Consider the following 13,077-nt stretch of genomic DNA (forward strand, 5'->3'; position numbering starts at 1 on the left):
TGTTTTGATTATACAAGCACTGGGTACAGTCAGAAGCGCAGGGGAGGGTGAGAGAATTCACCAGAGCCAGAGCGGGGAGCAGAGCAGGCAGAAGGACCGAAGCACACTGCTGAGGGGAGCAGCGGGCGGCAGGAGAGGTCTGCGCGCCATGCGGGACCCTCCTCCGGTGGCCGGGGTGCAGCCGGGGATCGAACCGGCGCCGCAGAGGCCACGGGCAGCCTCGCAACCCAGTGCTCAACCGCTGCGCCACCGGGGAGGCCCTGTCCTGTTTATTTTGAATTAATCTCATTGTTGGATCAGCTTGCTATCCCACCCGTGCCACAGCTGTCTCACAGCACAGTGGTGGGGAGCCACCACCCCTTCTCCTTGACTTCCTTTCATATGCATGCAGGGCCACTACCCATGTGGAAAGACCTGATGAAAGATTTGAGAAAACAGGTTTGCATCACATGTTTCTAGGTTCCCCTTCTTTTTAGAGTACTGTTCTGCAGGGTTCGGCCCAGAAATTCCCTGTCCCTCATTCAAAACAATAACTTAGCTCGTTAGTTCTCTATCATTTAGGAACTATGTTTTAGTCCAACAGAGACCTCTCAAGTAATGCCTTATTTTCTTCTAACGTAATGAAAAGGAAGTAGGCATTCTGGGGCTAGCAGTGCTACAGTCTCATCATGACCTAACCTCTTCTTGGCTTTCTGTTTTGCTATCCTCAGCAGAAGCTGACTATCCTCAATTAAGATCACCTCAGGACTAAAAAATGGCTGCTGTAGCACTGTCATCGCATCCAAGTTTCAGGCAGAGGAAGAAGAAAGGCCAAGAAGGGTCCTGCCAACTAAGTCAGTCCCCCTTTTAGGGAGCATCTCCAGATGTCTTACACAACATTTTATTCCCTCTTTCCATTGGTCAGAAGTTAGTCTCATGGCTCTCTGATCAGGAAGGGAGGCTGGGAAATCTAATTTTTCTTTTTTCTTTTTTTTTTTGATTTATTTATTTTTATTTATACCAGCACTGGGTACAGTCAGAAGCGCGGGAGGGTGAGAGAATTCACCAGAGCCAGAGCGGGGAGCAGAGCAGGCAGAAGGACCGAAGCACACTGCTGAGGGGAGCAGTGGGCGGCAGGAGAGGTCTGCACGCCATGTGGGACCCTCCTCCAGTGGACGGGGAGCAGCTGGGGATCGAACTGACGCTGCAGCGGCTGTGGGCAGCTTCGCAACCCAGTGCTCAACCGCTGCGCCACTGGGGAGGCCCAAGGGAAAGCTAATTTTTCACATGGGCACATTGCTACCACCACCAAATCAGGATCCTATGCAAGTTAGAAGAAAAGGATAAATTTTGACTAGGCAACCACCAGTGTCCACCACAACCCCTGACTTAGCTCTGGACCCCTCTTAGCGGCAAAGCCAGTGACTCATTTTTTTACTTACACTAAGAGGTTGTCAAACTGTTGAAGGGAGGGAACTGGAGTGAGAAATGGTGGAATCTTTCATCTTTTGTCTTCACTAATAGTCTCTGAAAGTGGAAGGGGGCAGCTGGGAAATTTATTTTCTCAGTGATTGGGAATTTACCACTCTCCTTAGAAGGCAGGAGCGGTTACCATTGCCTTTTATCTTCCTGTTACTACACCCAGGGATTGTTGTGAGAAACAAAAAGCAGATATGAGAAAACATGCCATAAACTAAAAAGTGACAGAAATGATCGTTTGTCATTATTACGATGCTGTCCTGCCTCCTGAAGATGCCTGCTCTGTCGAAGAAAAGGGTTTTCTGAGAGAGCAAGGGTGAGGATTGAGGAGAAAAGGGTTTTCTGAGAGAGCAAGGGTGAGGATTGAGGAGAAAAGGCTTGGGGGAGAAGGGGAGTGAAGGGGAGAAAGAGCAGAGGGGAGATGGGGAATAGGGGCTGGAGAGGAGTCAAGGCCCTTTCCCTACATTTATGATGGTGATATTGAATCTGGTGACTAAGCCTGTCTGTGAGAAGGCAGCAGGTTCTTTACTCAGGCTTCTCCAACTCTGTAAAAGCAGTTCCGTTATTTTCAAAGCACTTTATGCACATTGAAGTCTGTCCTGACAGTATTATTTTTTTGAAGAAGCAAGTACGAAGTAGTTTTTTAAAGTAAATTTATGAATTTGATGTTATTGTATTAGTTAGCGTGGACTGTCTTAATAAACTACTATATTCGGGAGGCCCCAAACAACAGAAATGTATTTTCTCACAGTTCCAAGGCAGGAGTTCTGAGACCCAGGTGTAGGAGGGTTGGTTTCTTTTGACTTCTCTCTTGATTTGCAAATGGCGGCCTTCTGACTGCCGGTCCTCACACGGCTTCCCACTGTGCTTCTATGTCCTCAGTTCTTATATAGGCCCATCAGGTGGGCTAAAGATCCACTCTACTGACTAAGTTTTATCTTTATTGCCTCTTTAAGAGCTCTGTTTCCAAATACAGCCACATTCTGAGGTACTGAGTGTTAGGACTTTGACATATGAATTTGGGGAGATACAATTCAGCGGGTAGTTTTCATATTGATCTTAACTCGGCTACTTATATTCTCTTGGGAAAAAGGAAAAAGAGGATGGAGTGAAGCCATTTCTTTCAAAGGACTGCTCTTCTTCTTCTACACATTTCCTCAGGCCTTCAATCCAGAACATCCTCGCTCACTGCTCCTAAATGCCATTATTCACACTTTTTAGAAGATGCTCTTGCTATAAATTATCTAGGGAGCATAAGAAATCAAAACCTAGTTTTATGTTTATTCATGTATAAGAATCATTGTAATGAGTCATTGAAGTCAAGGCCTGCCATCTCAGGCTGTTTTTTTTTTTTTTTTTTAAAGGCTTTAGTGCATTCTTCAAGTTTAAAAAATAATGATTTAGACCTTGGCCTGTCTCTGGCAGATGGACTATGTCACCCCCTCCCCAGCCTTTTCTTAAAAAGTTCATTAATTCTGTAATACTGGAAGTGTCTGCTGGCATTGTGGTTTACAAGCACGTTCTCACATGGTGAATAATTAGATCCTAATCACCACGCAGTGAAGTAGAGAAATAATTTTAAACCCGGTTGTACACATGAGATAATTGGAGCATAAAGAATGTGGGATTTTCAAGGTCACCCAGCAAGAAAGTCACAAAGTCAGTTTTCATTTTTCAGTCTAGATAGATCTGAGTCCCATAATTCCACATTGCCTTCTGTCCCCAAAGGGGAGCCCCACCCATCATTTTTTTTTAAACTGGAGTTCAGTGGTGCTGGTTATTGGAAGGTGGGAGAAAGTGAAAATTCTGTGATGACTCAGATGGGTCCAAGGAAAACGGACTTTGCTGGAGTGGGAAGATGAGGCCCAGGCAGGGACGTCGTCACCTTCTTCTGACTCCAAGACGTACATTTTGGTTGTCAATGTGCACACTGGTGCACATACTCTTTATCTTCTGTGCTTCATTTCCCAAACTCATGGAATTGTTTTCATTCTTCTACATTGAGTATTGTCATTCTGCTATAAAGAAGGGCTTTCCTCTCCTCTCCATTTATTTTTGTATTTATTAATCTATATCAAGACAGTCTTATTTTATTCAATGGGTTCCTATTATACACCATGTTTTGATGATCAGATTGTAGTGAACTTGGGCTGTGGGAACCCCTTCATTCTGTCACCAGTCTTTTGGCATATTCCCATGATACATGAACATATCCTTACATGTGGTGCAAAAAAAAAAAAAATCCTTCCATGTGATTATCCAACAATCATCTTGTACTATCCCTGCACCAGCCTTCAACTCTGTATTTTGAGCATTGGTGGTTACTACCCAATATTAAAAGTTTGAAGATCAGAGCTGTTATAGAACCCTGGGGAGCTGTTCTATAACCCTGTTATAGAACATGATTTTCCCCAAAGGATATGCCTCTTCTTGGTCTTCAAGTGAAGGTATTAATAGGAAGATCACACTTATGATGGCATCTGCTTGTAATTCATCCCAAAGACACACACAAACATTAAATTTCTTATGATGTCAGTTGCATGGAAGAGAATTTCAAGCGGAGCGTCAGATAACTAGATGGGAAAAGGGAGATCAAGTTTGTGGGATAGGGCAAAGAGAAATCAATATGGAATGGACTGTCCTGGTTTCTAACAATGAACTTTGCTCACTACAAACTTGTCTTCCCAAAGAGCCCACATGGCCAGTTAGCTTTGAGTTGGGTAGCAAAACAGGAAGTCACAGTGATGTCAAGAAGTCAGGATAGAGAGGACTATGTCACCCCAAATTCCAAGAGAATAAAAGCTAAGCCTCTCTTCTGGGAATACCAGGATGGGAGGCAGTGTCCTTATCTCCTAAACCTCCCTGCATTTACAGGTACAGCCAGTACCTGCTTGAAGACAAGAGGACAATTTTGATTATGGTCCCTTTTCTATTCTATTGATAATGATTTTTTTTAAAAGATGTATTTATTTATGTATACAAGAACTGGGGTGCAGGCCAGAGGTATGGAGGGTGAGAGGATTCACCAGAGACAGAGTGGAGAACAGAACAGGCAGATTGACTGAAATACACTGCTGAGGGGAGCAGCGGGTGAGTCAGGAGAGGTCTGCTGCACCATGTGGGTTGCTCCCTGGCCAGGGATTGAACTCGTGCTGCAGTGATTGCGGACGGCTTCATAGGTTGCATCTTAACCCTTGTGCCACCAGGGAGGCCCTGATAATGATTTTAATTAGGATCTTTCTTAAGCTTACAGAAATTTATAGAGAATAATGTCAGAAGCACAACTGTTTGTTCCACTAGAAAGGAGAAATGTTAATATTTGCCTTAGATCCTTTTAGAAAGAAAGTCAAAATCCAGTTGCCCTCCCATGCCTTCCTCTCTTCAGAGGTAATTGATTTAGTTAGCTCCCTCACAGTCTTCAGTATTACTTTGTTTTATATGAATAAGTGCCAATAAATAGCACTGTCTTGGCTACTTAACACATTTAATAGGCAGTACCATATTTTTGTATCCTTTTTCAATTTGCTTCTGCTTCTTCACCTAACACTGAGATTTATTCCTTTTGATAATGTAGATCTAATGCATTCTTTTTATCTGCTAGATAGTATTTTATGGAATTACATTATGGTATGACTTTGCTACAATGATATGATGTGATATTATTATTAGTGCTAGTGCTTCGTGCATTCTCTTGGATTTTCTTTGAAGATAATAAAATCATCTGGAATAATATCTTTGGCTTCTTACTTTCTACTCCTAAGCATTTTACTTCTATTTCTGGTATAACATTGAATAGGAGTTAAAGAGGGAATTATTTCCTTGCTCTTTTTCTGGTGGTGGAGATGGTGAAGTTTGCATTTTTAGGTACGTTTACTGTAGGTTTTGGTAGTTGACTTTTAATTAGGATAAGGAAATTACCTCCTATTACTAGTTTCCTAAAAATTGTTTTTCCCAACACCCATTCATGAATTAATAAAGTTTCTTTTTCTCATCTATTGACATGAGTATGTAATTTTCTTCCTTTAATTTTTATTTAGTTAATTACATAGATAGATTCCTGATGTTAAAGTATCTTATCTTTTAAAGGAAAAGATTATTTAGGAACTATCTTCTCTTTGGTCATAATATATTTCTTTTTAGATATTGCTTGCTTAAGTTTGCTAAGTAGCTGTCTGCCTGATATCTATGTATTTATTTTTAAAATTCTTATCTTTGTGTATATATTTGAAGTGTGGAACTGTACATCTTGCCCTCATAATATCCTTGTCTTGTTTTTGTTATAGAGACTATATTAACTTCATAAAATAAGTTTAGGCGTTTCATCTTTATTTACTGTCTGTGAGAGTTTATATATAGTTGGAATTTTCTGTTCTATGAAACTTTATAGAGGATCCACCTGGAAAACCATCTGGAGCCTTGAATTTCTTTGTGGGAAATTAAAAAAACTATTAATTCAAGTTCTTATTTTGTTGTAAAATGAACTGGGTTTTCCTTTCTCCTCAAGTTAGTACTGGTAAATGTGGTAGTATAGATCAGGGGTCGGCAGACTATAGTCTGTCAATCAATGCAGTTACTGTTTCTTTGTAAATAAAGTTTTATTTGAACACAGTCATACTCATTCATTTACATGTTTATAGCTGCTTTCCTGCTCAATAGTAGAGTTGAGTACTTGTGATAGGGACTATGTAGCCTACCAAGCTTAAAAATAGTTACTATCTGACCCTTTATAGAAAGTTTGCAAATCCTGAGTTTAGAATATTGTTCCCCAATATTAATTGCTTTTCTCTGGAGGAAGGTTATACTTTCCCTTACCAGTGACTTTAGAGTTTGCCATATCACTTGTTTAGTTAATTAATGATAATGACATATATCATTTCTAGGCAGAATCTGTAAGATATGCCATAGTCTTAATTTTTTTCTCTCTACCATAAACATATTTTAAAAAAAGATTTATTTTTACTTATTTATGCATACAAGAACCGAGATATAGGCCAGAGGTGTAGGAGTTGAGAGGATTCTCCAGAGACAGGGTGGGGAGCAGAAAAGGCAGATCTATTGAAATACACTGCTGAGGGGAGCAGCGGGTGAGTCAGGAGAGGTCTGCTATGCAATGTGGGTAGCTCCCTGGCGGGGATAGAACTCATGCAACATGACTGGCAATAGCTTGATAGGGCTGAGACTTTAACCCCTGCACCACTAGGAAGCCTCAAGACTGACTATGTTTAGATACAAGCTATTCCATCAGCTTAGGTTTTAAGAAAGATAGATTTACAGCTGATTTTTGATGGATCTGTAGTGTGAGGCCTTTGCTAATGGAAGACACAAACATTTTGTATTTGTTGTTACAGCAGCACAACCTAGACAATTCTAACCAATATAGTAGGCTATATATAACTTATGTCGATCGGACAGCACTCAAATGATATCATCAGAAAGACTTTCTCTCATTGTCCTTACCATTGCCCTTTGTGGTGGTAGGTTGTTTGTACTTTGTCTTTGTATAAATTTTAGACTTGCCCCGCAATCATCTTGATCACCCCCTGGGTAAGCAGATATCTGGTGAATTCAGTTGACACAAAACTTGAAACACTTTTTAATAATTACAATGTTCTATCTGACATAATGTTCAGAACTATGATCTTGTTTTAAAATTAAAACTTCTTTCCCTCCACTGGTTTGAAAATCCATAGTTGGCTTATTTACTCCTCTCACATCTTTACTTCTACTTTTGATTCTCCCAAGGTTGGTGTTTATGCAGGAGGGAAGGGGTGAGTGGACCAAAAGAAAATGTTATCTGACAGTGTTATGGCATGCTAGTGTTTTTGTTGTCTAGGCTTGGTAGATGTGTTGATTCTGTCTTTGGCGAGCTTGTAGTTCTTTAGGACCTCCTAGTGACTGAGAATTTTTGGATTGTTTTTCTTCTAAACTGGACAAGTCTTAGTCTGCCAACTGGTTGTATCGAGTCTTGAAACACCTAGCTGTCTAGAGGTATTTTAGGATCTGGTAGCTGCTGAGTAGGGGGACACAAGAGGAGCTTCAGGGGTCCAGTTACAGGTGTAAATGTGCTGGGGGTGGTGCTGGCTGGTGTTTGTGGCACTGCTGTCATCCCTGCCCTGTGGGGTTCCAGACCCCAGAGTCTGCAGTCTGCCTGCTGTCATGAGACCAGATGGCAGGAAGGAAGCTCACTGGGTCTGTGAGATGCTGCTGTTTTCTGATTAGGTTTAATTTGGGGAAGAACTGGTGGATGCCTAAAACCAATTAATATCACTATTGTTCACATGACATTGAAAATTATTTCTTTCTTTCCATATTTCTTAAAACCTGGAAAAACCTTTTTTTTTCATCCATTCATTATATATAAGCAACTGTGTTCAATAATGCACTGAAATACTTGGAAAATTTTGGCATCATTAAGAAAATCAAAGAGAAAGCAAACTGTGCAGAACTCACAAGAAGTTCACGTACATTTGAGTGATGGAGAGAGAATAAATGCTAAGCTAGTCTGATTAACCTTAATGAGCAAGCTAATAGATACCCAACATCTTCTTTGGGCTTAACACCATGTTAAATACTGTGCACAAATTGTAAAATATAGGTTTTGTTTTCAAGAGGAGTAGGAGTTGTCTTGATGGGACAAGATAAACACAATACCACACATTAGAGGAGCAAGGCATCGTTTTATAGAGGAAAGGTAAATTCAGTGGTATGCTAGATGTTAAAGAAGGACAGAGAAGATCAATGAGGGCACAGATAATTATTGGGTCATAGGGGATGAGTGGACATGTGTAGGTGGAAGGCAAAAAAACCCTTTCTTTGTGAAAGAGAGACAATGTTGAAGGAAGGGATGTTATGACCATGGGGTTTTCCTCAGAGTGACAAGATTAATAAATCAGTTAGTTGGTTGCAAATCTCTGAAAGCTACTCAGGAAAGCTTATGCAAAAGAAAAAATCAATGGTAGGATCCCGGACAGCTCACAGAAATGAAGGATTGAACAATTATGTCCTTGAAAGTGTAGCCTCCAGGATCTAGACAGCAGATGAAGATTAATAGTCTTGGAGCATTGTCTTCAGATTATTTTAGCTGTGATCCTCAAATTCCAAGGCAAGAGAGAAAAATTTGTTCTGCCTAAAGAGAGCACAGACTTCCAGGTTAATGTAGATGGGATTCCTCCATCAGTCTATTTATCAGGAGTGCATGGAATCTGGGGAGTAGTTTTTCAAAGGAGAAACAATATGGCATAATTAATAAAGGAGAAAGTGTATCACTAAGCAAAAACATCACGTACATGTGGATATTGGACATGTGGAGCCTCAGGACCCAAAACCTAACATAAGGTTCCTGGGGTCAGCAGCACGGACACTTGAAGCTGCTCTCTAGTGCTTTGCTCTGGTCTCCCCACCAAACGCCTGCAGCCTGCTCCCCCGTGGTTTGCCCCCTTGGCTATCATGCATTTGGGCTCCACATAGAATGCTGAACATTCTCTGCCCATTGTAGTTGTCTGGTTAGGCCCCAGCTGTGGCCACAGCAGCCAGGTAGCCTTGCTGCCGGGGTAGAGCCTGGCACTGCTCTCCAGTCTTATTTGGAGCTGTCCCTGGTTGAGCTTTGCAGGGTTGTTGCAGCATTGCCTGGAGATGGGAGACCAGGCTTTCCATGGGAATTTGTGATATGTGTAGGTGTGGTTGGATTTTTTTTTTTTTTTTTTTTTTTTGCTGTTCTCTTGCTTTTGTGGAAAAGTTTTCAATTGGACAGAACCTGGTTTTATGGGGAAAGATTTAAAAAAGTTTGCTATAGAACTTTCTACACTAATTGAAGAACACTGTAAAGTATTTGAAAACTTGATCCTTGCTCAAAAAGAGTACAAAGGCTTAAAGTCTTAAAGGATATTAGCTTTGAGGAGGAGGAGTCAAGAGAAGCACCAAGCTTGGAGGCTATCTGTCAAAAGTTGAACAGATAAGTTCAGATTCAGTTAAATCTGAACCTAGGGATGAAGTGCTCACTCTAGAAAAAGAGTTAAAAGGGAAATCTAAACATTCCAAACAAGGTGAATTGATGGTGCGTATTTCTGAAAGGATATAGTCGCTAGAAGATGAATCAAAATCCCTCAAATCATAAGTTGCTGAAGCCAAAATAACCTCAAAAATAGTTCAATGAATGATGAACAACTTAAGCTAGCTATAAAAGATGATATGAGTGAAAGTTCCCAACTTCAGGAAAGCCAAAATCAGCTTTTACAAGAAGCTGGGAAATGAAAAGAAGAAGCGAGTGAATGTAAACAGAAAATAACATTTGAAGCCCCCAGAGTAGACGCTGAACGAGTTTTCTATGATAAAGTCAGAGCAAGTCTCTGATGGGACCCTTGCAAGAGGTGAAAGACTGGGCTGCCATGCTCGGAGAAGACACAGATGATGGTAACTTGGAACTGGAAATGAAGAGTGAATCCGACAATGATAATCAGCCAAAAGGAGGGGTGAAGAAACCGATTCTTATCGCTAAGTTAAATGCTTCTTTAAAAACCCTAGAAGGAAAAAGAAACCAAATTACAGTCATTTATCTGAAATAGATAAAACAAAGAGCTCACCGAGTATGGTAAAAATCTCCAGACTGAACAAGCATCTTTGCAGTCAGAAAATACACAGTTTGAAAGTGAGAATCAAAAGCTTAAGTAATGACTGAACTGTATCTGGAAATGGAAATGACACTTCAAAGGAAATTAATAGTAGAGAGAAATTACCAGTTAGAGAAGGAGGAGAAACTTCCCAAAGCAGATGAAAAGATCCGCCATGCACCTGAAGAGGTGGAGACCCTATAAAAAGCAAGCCAAAGCTCTTCAAGAAGAACTGGAGAGAACCGTTCATTCTTACCGAGGGCAGATTATTTTCTATGTGGGGAAAAAACACACATGATAAATGGTTGACAGTTCAGCCTGCTGAAAGAAATCTCAAAGACTTGAGGGAAAAAAATGCTTACAACAGATGCAAATTACCTGAAATAGAGTTTCAATTGGAACTTTTAGAAAAAGATCCTTATGCATTTGATGTTCCAAACGCAGCATCTGGCAGAGAGCATCTCCATATGCCCTTCACTGCTGGCTCGACCATCATCTGAAATGAGATGTTTCTTTTCACCTTCAGCTTCACTGGAGGGTCCATTCAGACGCTCTCATTTGTGTTCATGGGGAGACGGAGGAGGCTCCAGCAGTCCAGGGGACTCTGGATCATCACTGAAGAAAGGAGACCCAAGCTGTGATGGAATTGCTGGTCTTCACAGAGCACCTTCTGACACTGGGTTGCTTTTACCTCTAAGAGAACAGGATCACAAGGTGATGGCCCCTCCCTCAGGAAACCATATCCTGATCCAGCTCTTCTTCCACAAAGGGAAGACAGCTATTTTAAGTCTGATGGAGGTTCTGGACCAGCAGGACTCCGAAGTCTTAACGTGTCATCTCTGGATAAAGCCATCAATATCTGCAGAAATGGAATCCAGTAGAAACGAGAGCAAAGAGGACCTCGCTAATCTACATGTGCTTGACTCATGTCTCCCCACCCCTACTGAGGCTACTGGCCCTGGCTTTAGTTTCTCTAATTCATATGAATAATGTTTCTGGCAAACACGGCTGTTTCTGAGTTTCAGACTTCATTTTATTAGCATCAAGGGAAGACTTCAAAAAGCCATATATGGTACAATTCAAAATTGGATGAAGATCCTGCAAATATACAAAATAATCTCAAAGACTCCCCAGTATAAGATCGTGTTCCGGGTTTGGTCAATGTTGCTCTTTTACAATCACAGTCACAGAAGCTGAAGGTACCAAATAGCAATACCTTTGTGTTTCATGGCCCAGGTACCCTAGAATATCACACGATTTTGAAAGGCAGCCTGGTTGCAGCAATAAAGCAAATTTCTTACTTAGTTTAACAGTCATGTTTCTGGAGTATTGGATATAAAATTTCATGGAAATGCCTGTAAGCTTATGCACTTATCTTTACTAAAATTACCTTTAAGATATTCTTTTTATGAATATGCACTGGAGCAAAGAAAGTTTGTTCAATAAATGGTGCTGGGAAAACTGGGTCACTACATGAAAAAGAATGAAGCTTGACCACTACCTCACACCATGCACAAAAACCAACTCAAAATGGATTAAAGAACTAGACATAAGACCTGAAACCATAAAATATATAGAAGGAAATAGAGGCGAAACACTACATGACATGCACCTCAAAGACATCTTTACAGACGCATCACCCAAAGCAGTGATATGAAGGCAAAGATCAACAGCTGGGACTACATCAAATTAAAGAGCTTCTGCACAGCAAAAGAGACAGTAACCAAAACAAAGAGAAACCCCACCGATTGGGAAAACATTTTTGTACCCAACACTAATGATAAAGGACTGATCACAAAAATCTACAAAGAGCTGATGAGACTCAACAAAAACAAAGAAAATAATCCAGTCAAAAAATGGGCAGAAGAGCTAAAAAGAAACTTCTCCAAAGAGGAAATACAAATGGCCAACAGGCATATGAAAAAATGTTCAACATCACTTGTAATCAGGGAAATGCAAATCAAAACTACAATGAGATACAATCTCACACCAGTGAGAATGGCACATATTAAAAAAAACTAGCAACAACAAATGTTGGCGAGGATGTGGAGAGAAAGGAACTCTCCTGCACTGCTGATGGGAGTGCAAACTGGTCCAACCACTATGGAGAGCTGTGTGGAGATTCCTTGACCTACTAAACATAGAGCTTCCATATGATCCAGCAATTCCACTCCTAGGTATTTACCCAAAGGACACAGAAACATCAATTCAAAAGGGCACCTGCACCCCTATGTTTATAGCAGCACTGTTTACAATAGCTAAGCTTTGGAAACAACCCAAATGCCCAAAAATAGATGACTGGATCAAGAAGATGTGGTACAGGGGCCTCCCCGGTGGCGCAGCGGTTGAGCGCTGGGTTGCGAAGCTGCCCGCGGCCTCTGCGGTGCCGGTTCAATCCCCGGCTGCTCCCCGGCCACCGGAGGAGGGTCCCACATGGCACGCAGACCTCTCCTGCCGCCCGCTGCTCCCCTCAGCAGTGTACTTCGGTCCTTCTGCCTGCTCTGCTCCCCGCTCTGGCTCTGGTGAATTCTCTCACCCTCCCGCGTTTCTGACTGTACCCAGTGCATGTATAAACAAAACAAACAAACAAACAAATAAATAAATAAAACATGCCTCTATTAAAAAAAAATTTAAAAAAATGATTTCTTAAAAAAAAAAAAAGAAGATAAAAGCCCTTGAAATTCTTGGGATACAAGGAACATACCTCAACATCATAAAGGCCATCTATGACAAGCCAACAGCCAGTATCATTCTCAATGGTGAAAAGCTGAAAGCAATTCCATTAAGATCTGGAACAAGACAAGGATGTCCACTCTCACCATTGCTTTTCAATATAATACTGGAAGTCCTAGCCAGGGCAATAAGACAAGAGAAAGACTTCCAAGGAATCCAAATAGGAAAAGAAGAAGTCAAACTATCACTATTTGCAGACGATATGATATTATACATAGAGAACCCCAAAAACTCCACAGAAAAGCTAATTCAACTCATCAATCAGTTCAGTAAAGTGGCA

At 41.1% G+C, this 13,077-nt stretch overlaps 1 pseudogene across 1 annotated transcript; it reads left to right on the plus strand.

The window, feature by feature from the left end:
* Positions 1-1,688: 1,688 nt before the first annotated feature.
* LOC311173712 (melanoma inhibitory activity protein 2-like) lies at positions 1,689-10,564 on the plus strand (annotated as a pseudogene). Its single transcript has 2 exons — positions 1,689-1,774; positions 9,442-10,564. The product of its transcript is annotated as a melanoma inhibitory activity protein 2-like (transcript).
* The last annotated feature ends 2,513 nt before the right edge of the window (positions 10,565-13,077 follow it).

This window comes from Talpa europaea (assembly GCF_964194135.1).
Source record: "Talpa europaea genome assembly, chromosome: 7".
NCBI classification, from domain to species: Eukaryota; Metazoa; Chordata; class Mammalia; order Eulipotyphla; family Talpidae; genus Talpa; species Talpa europaea.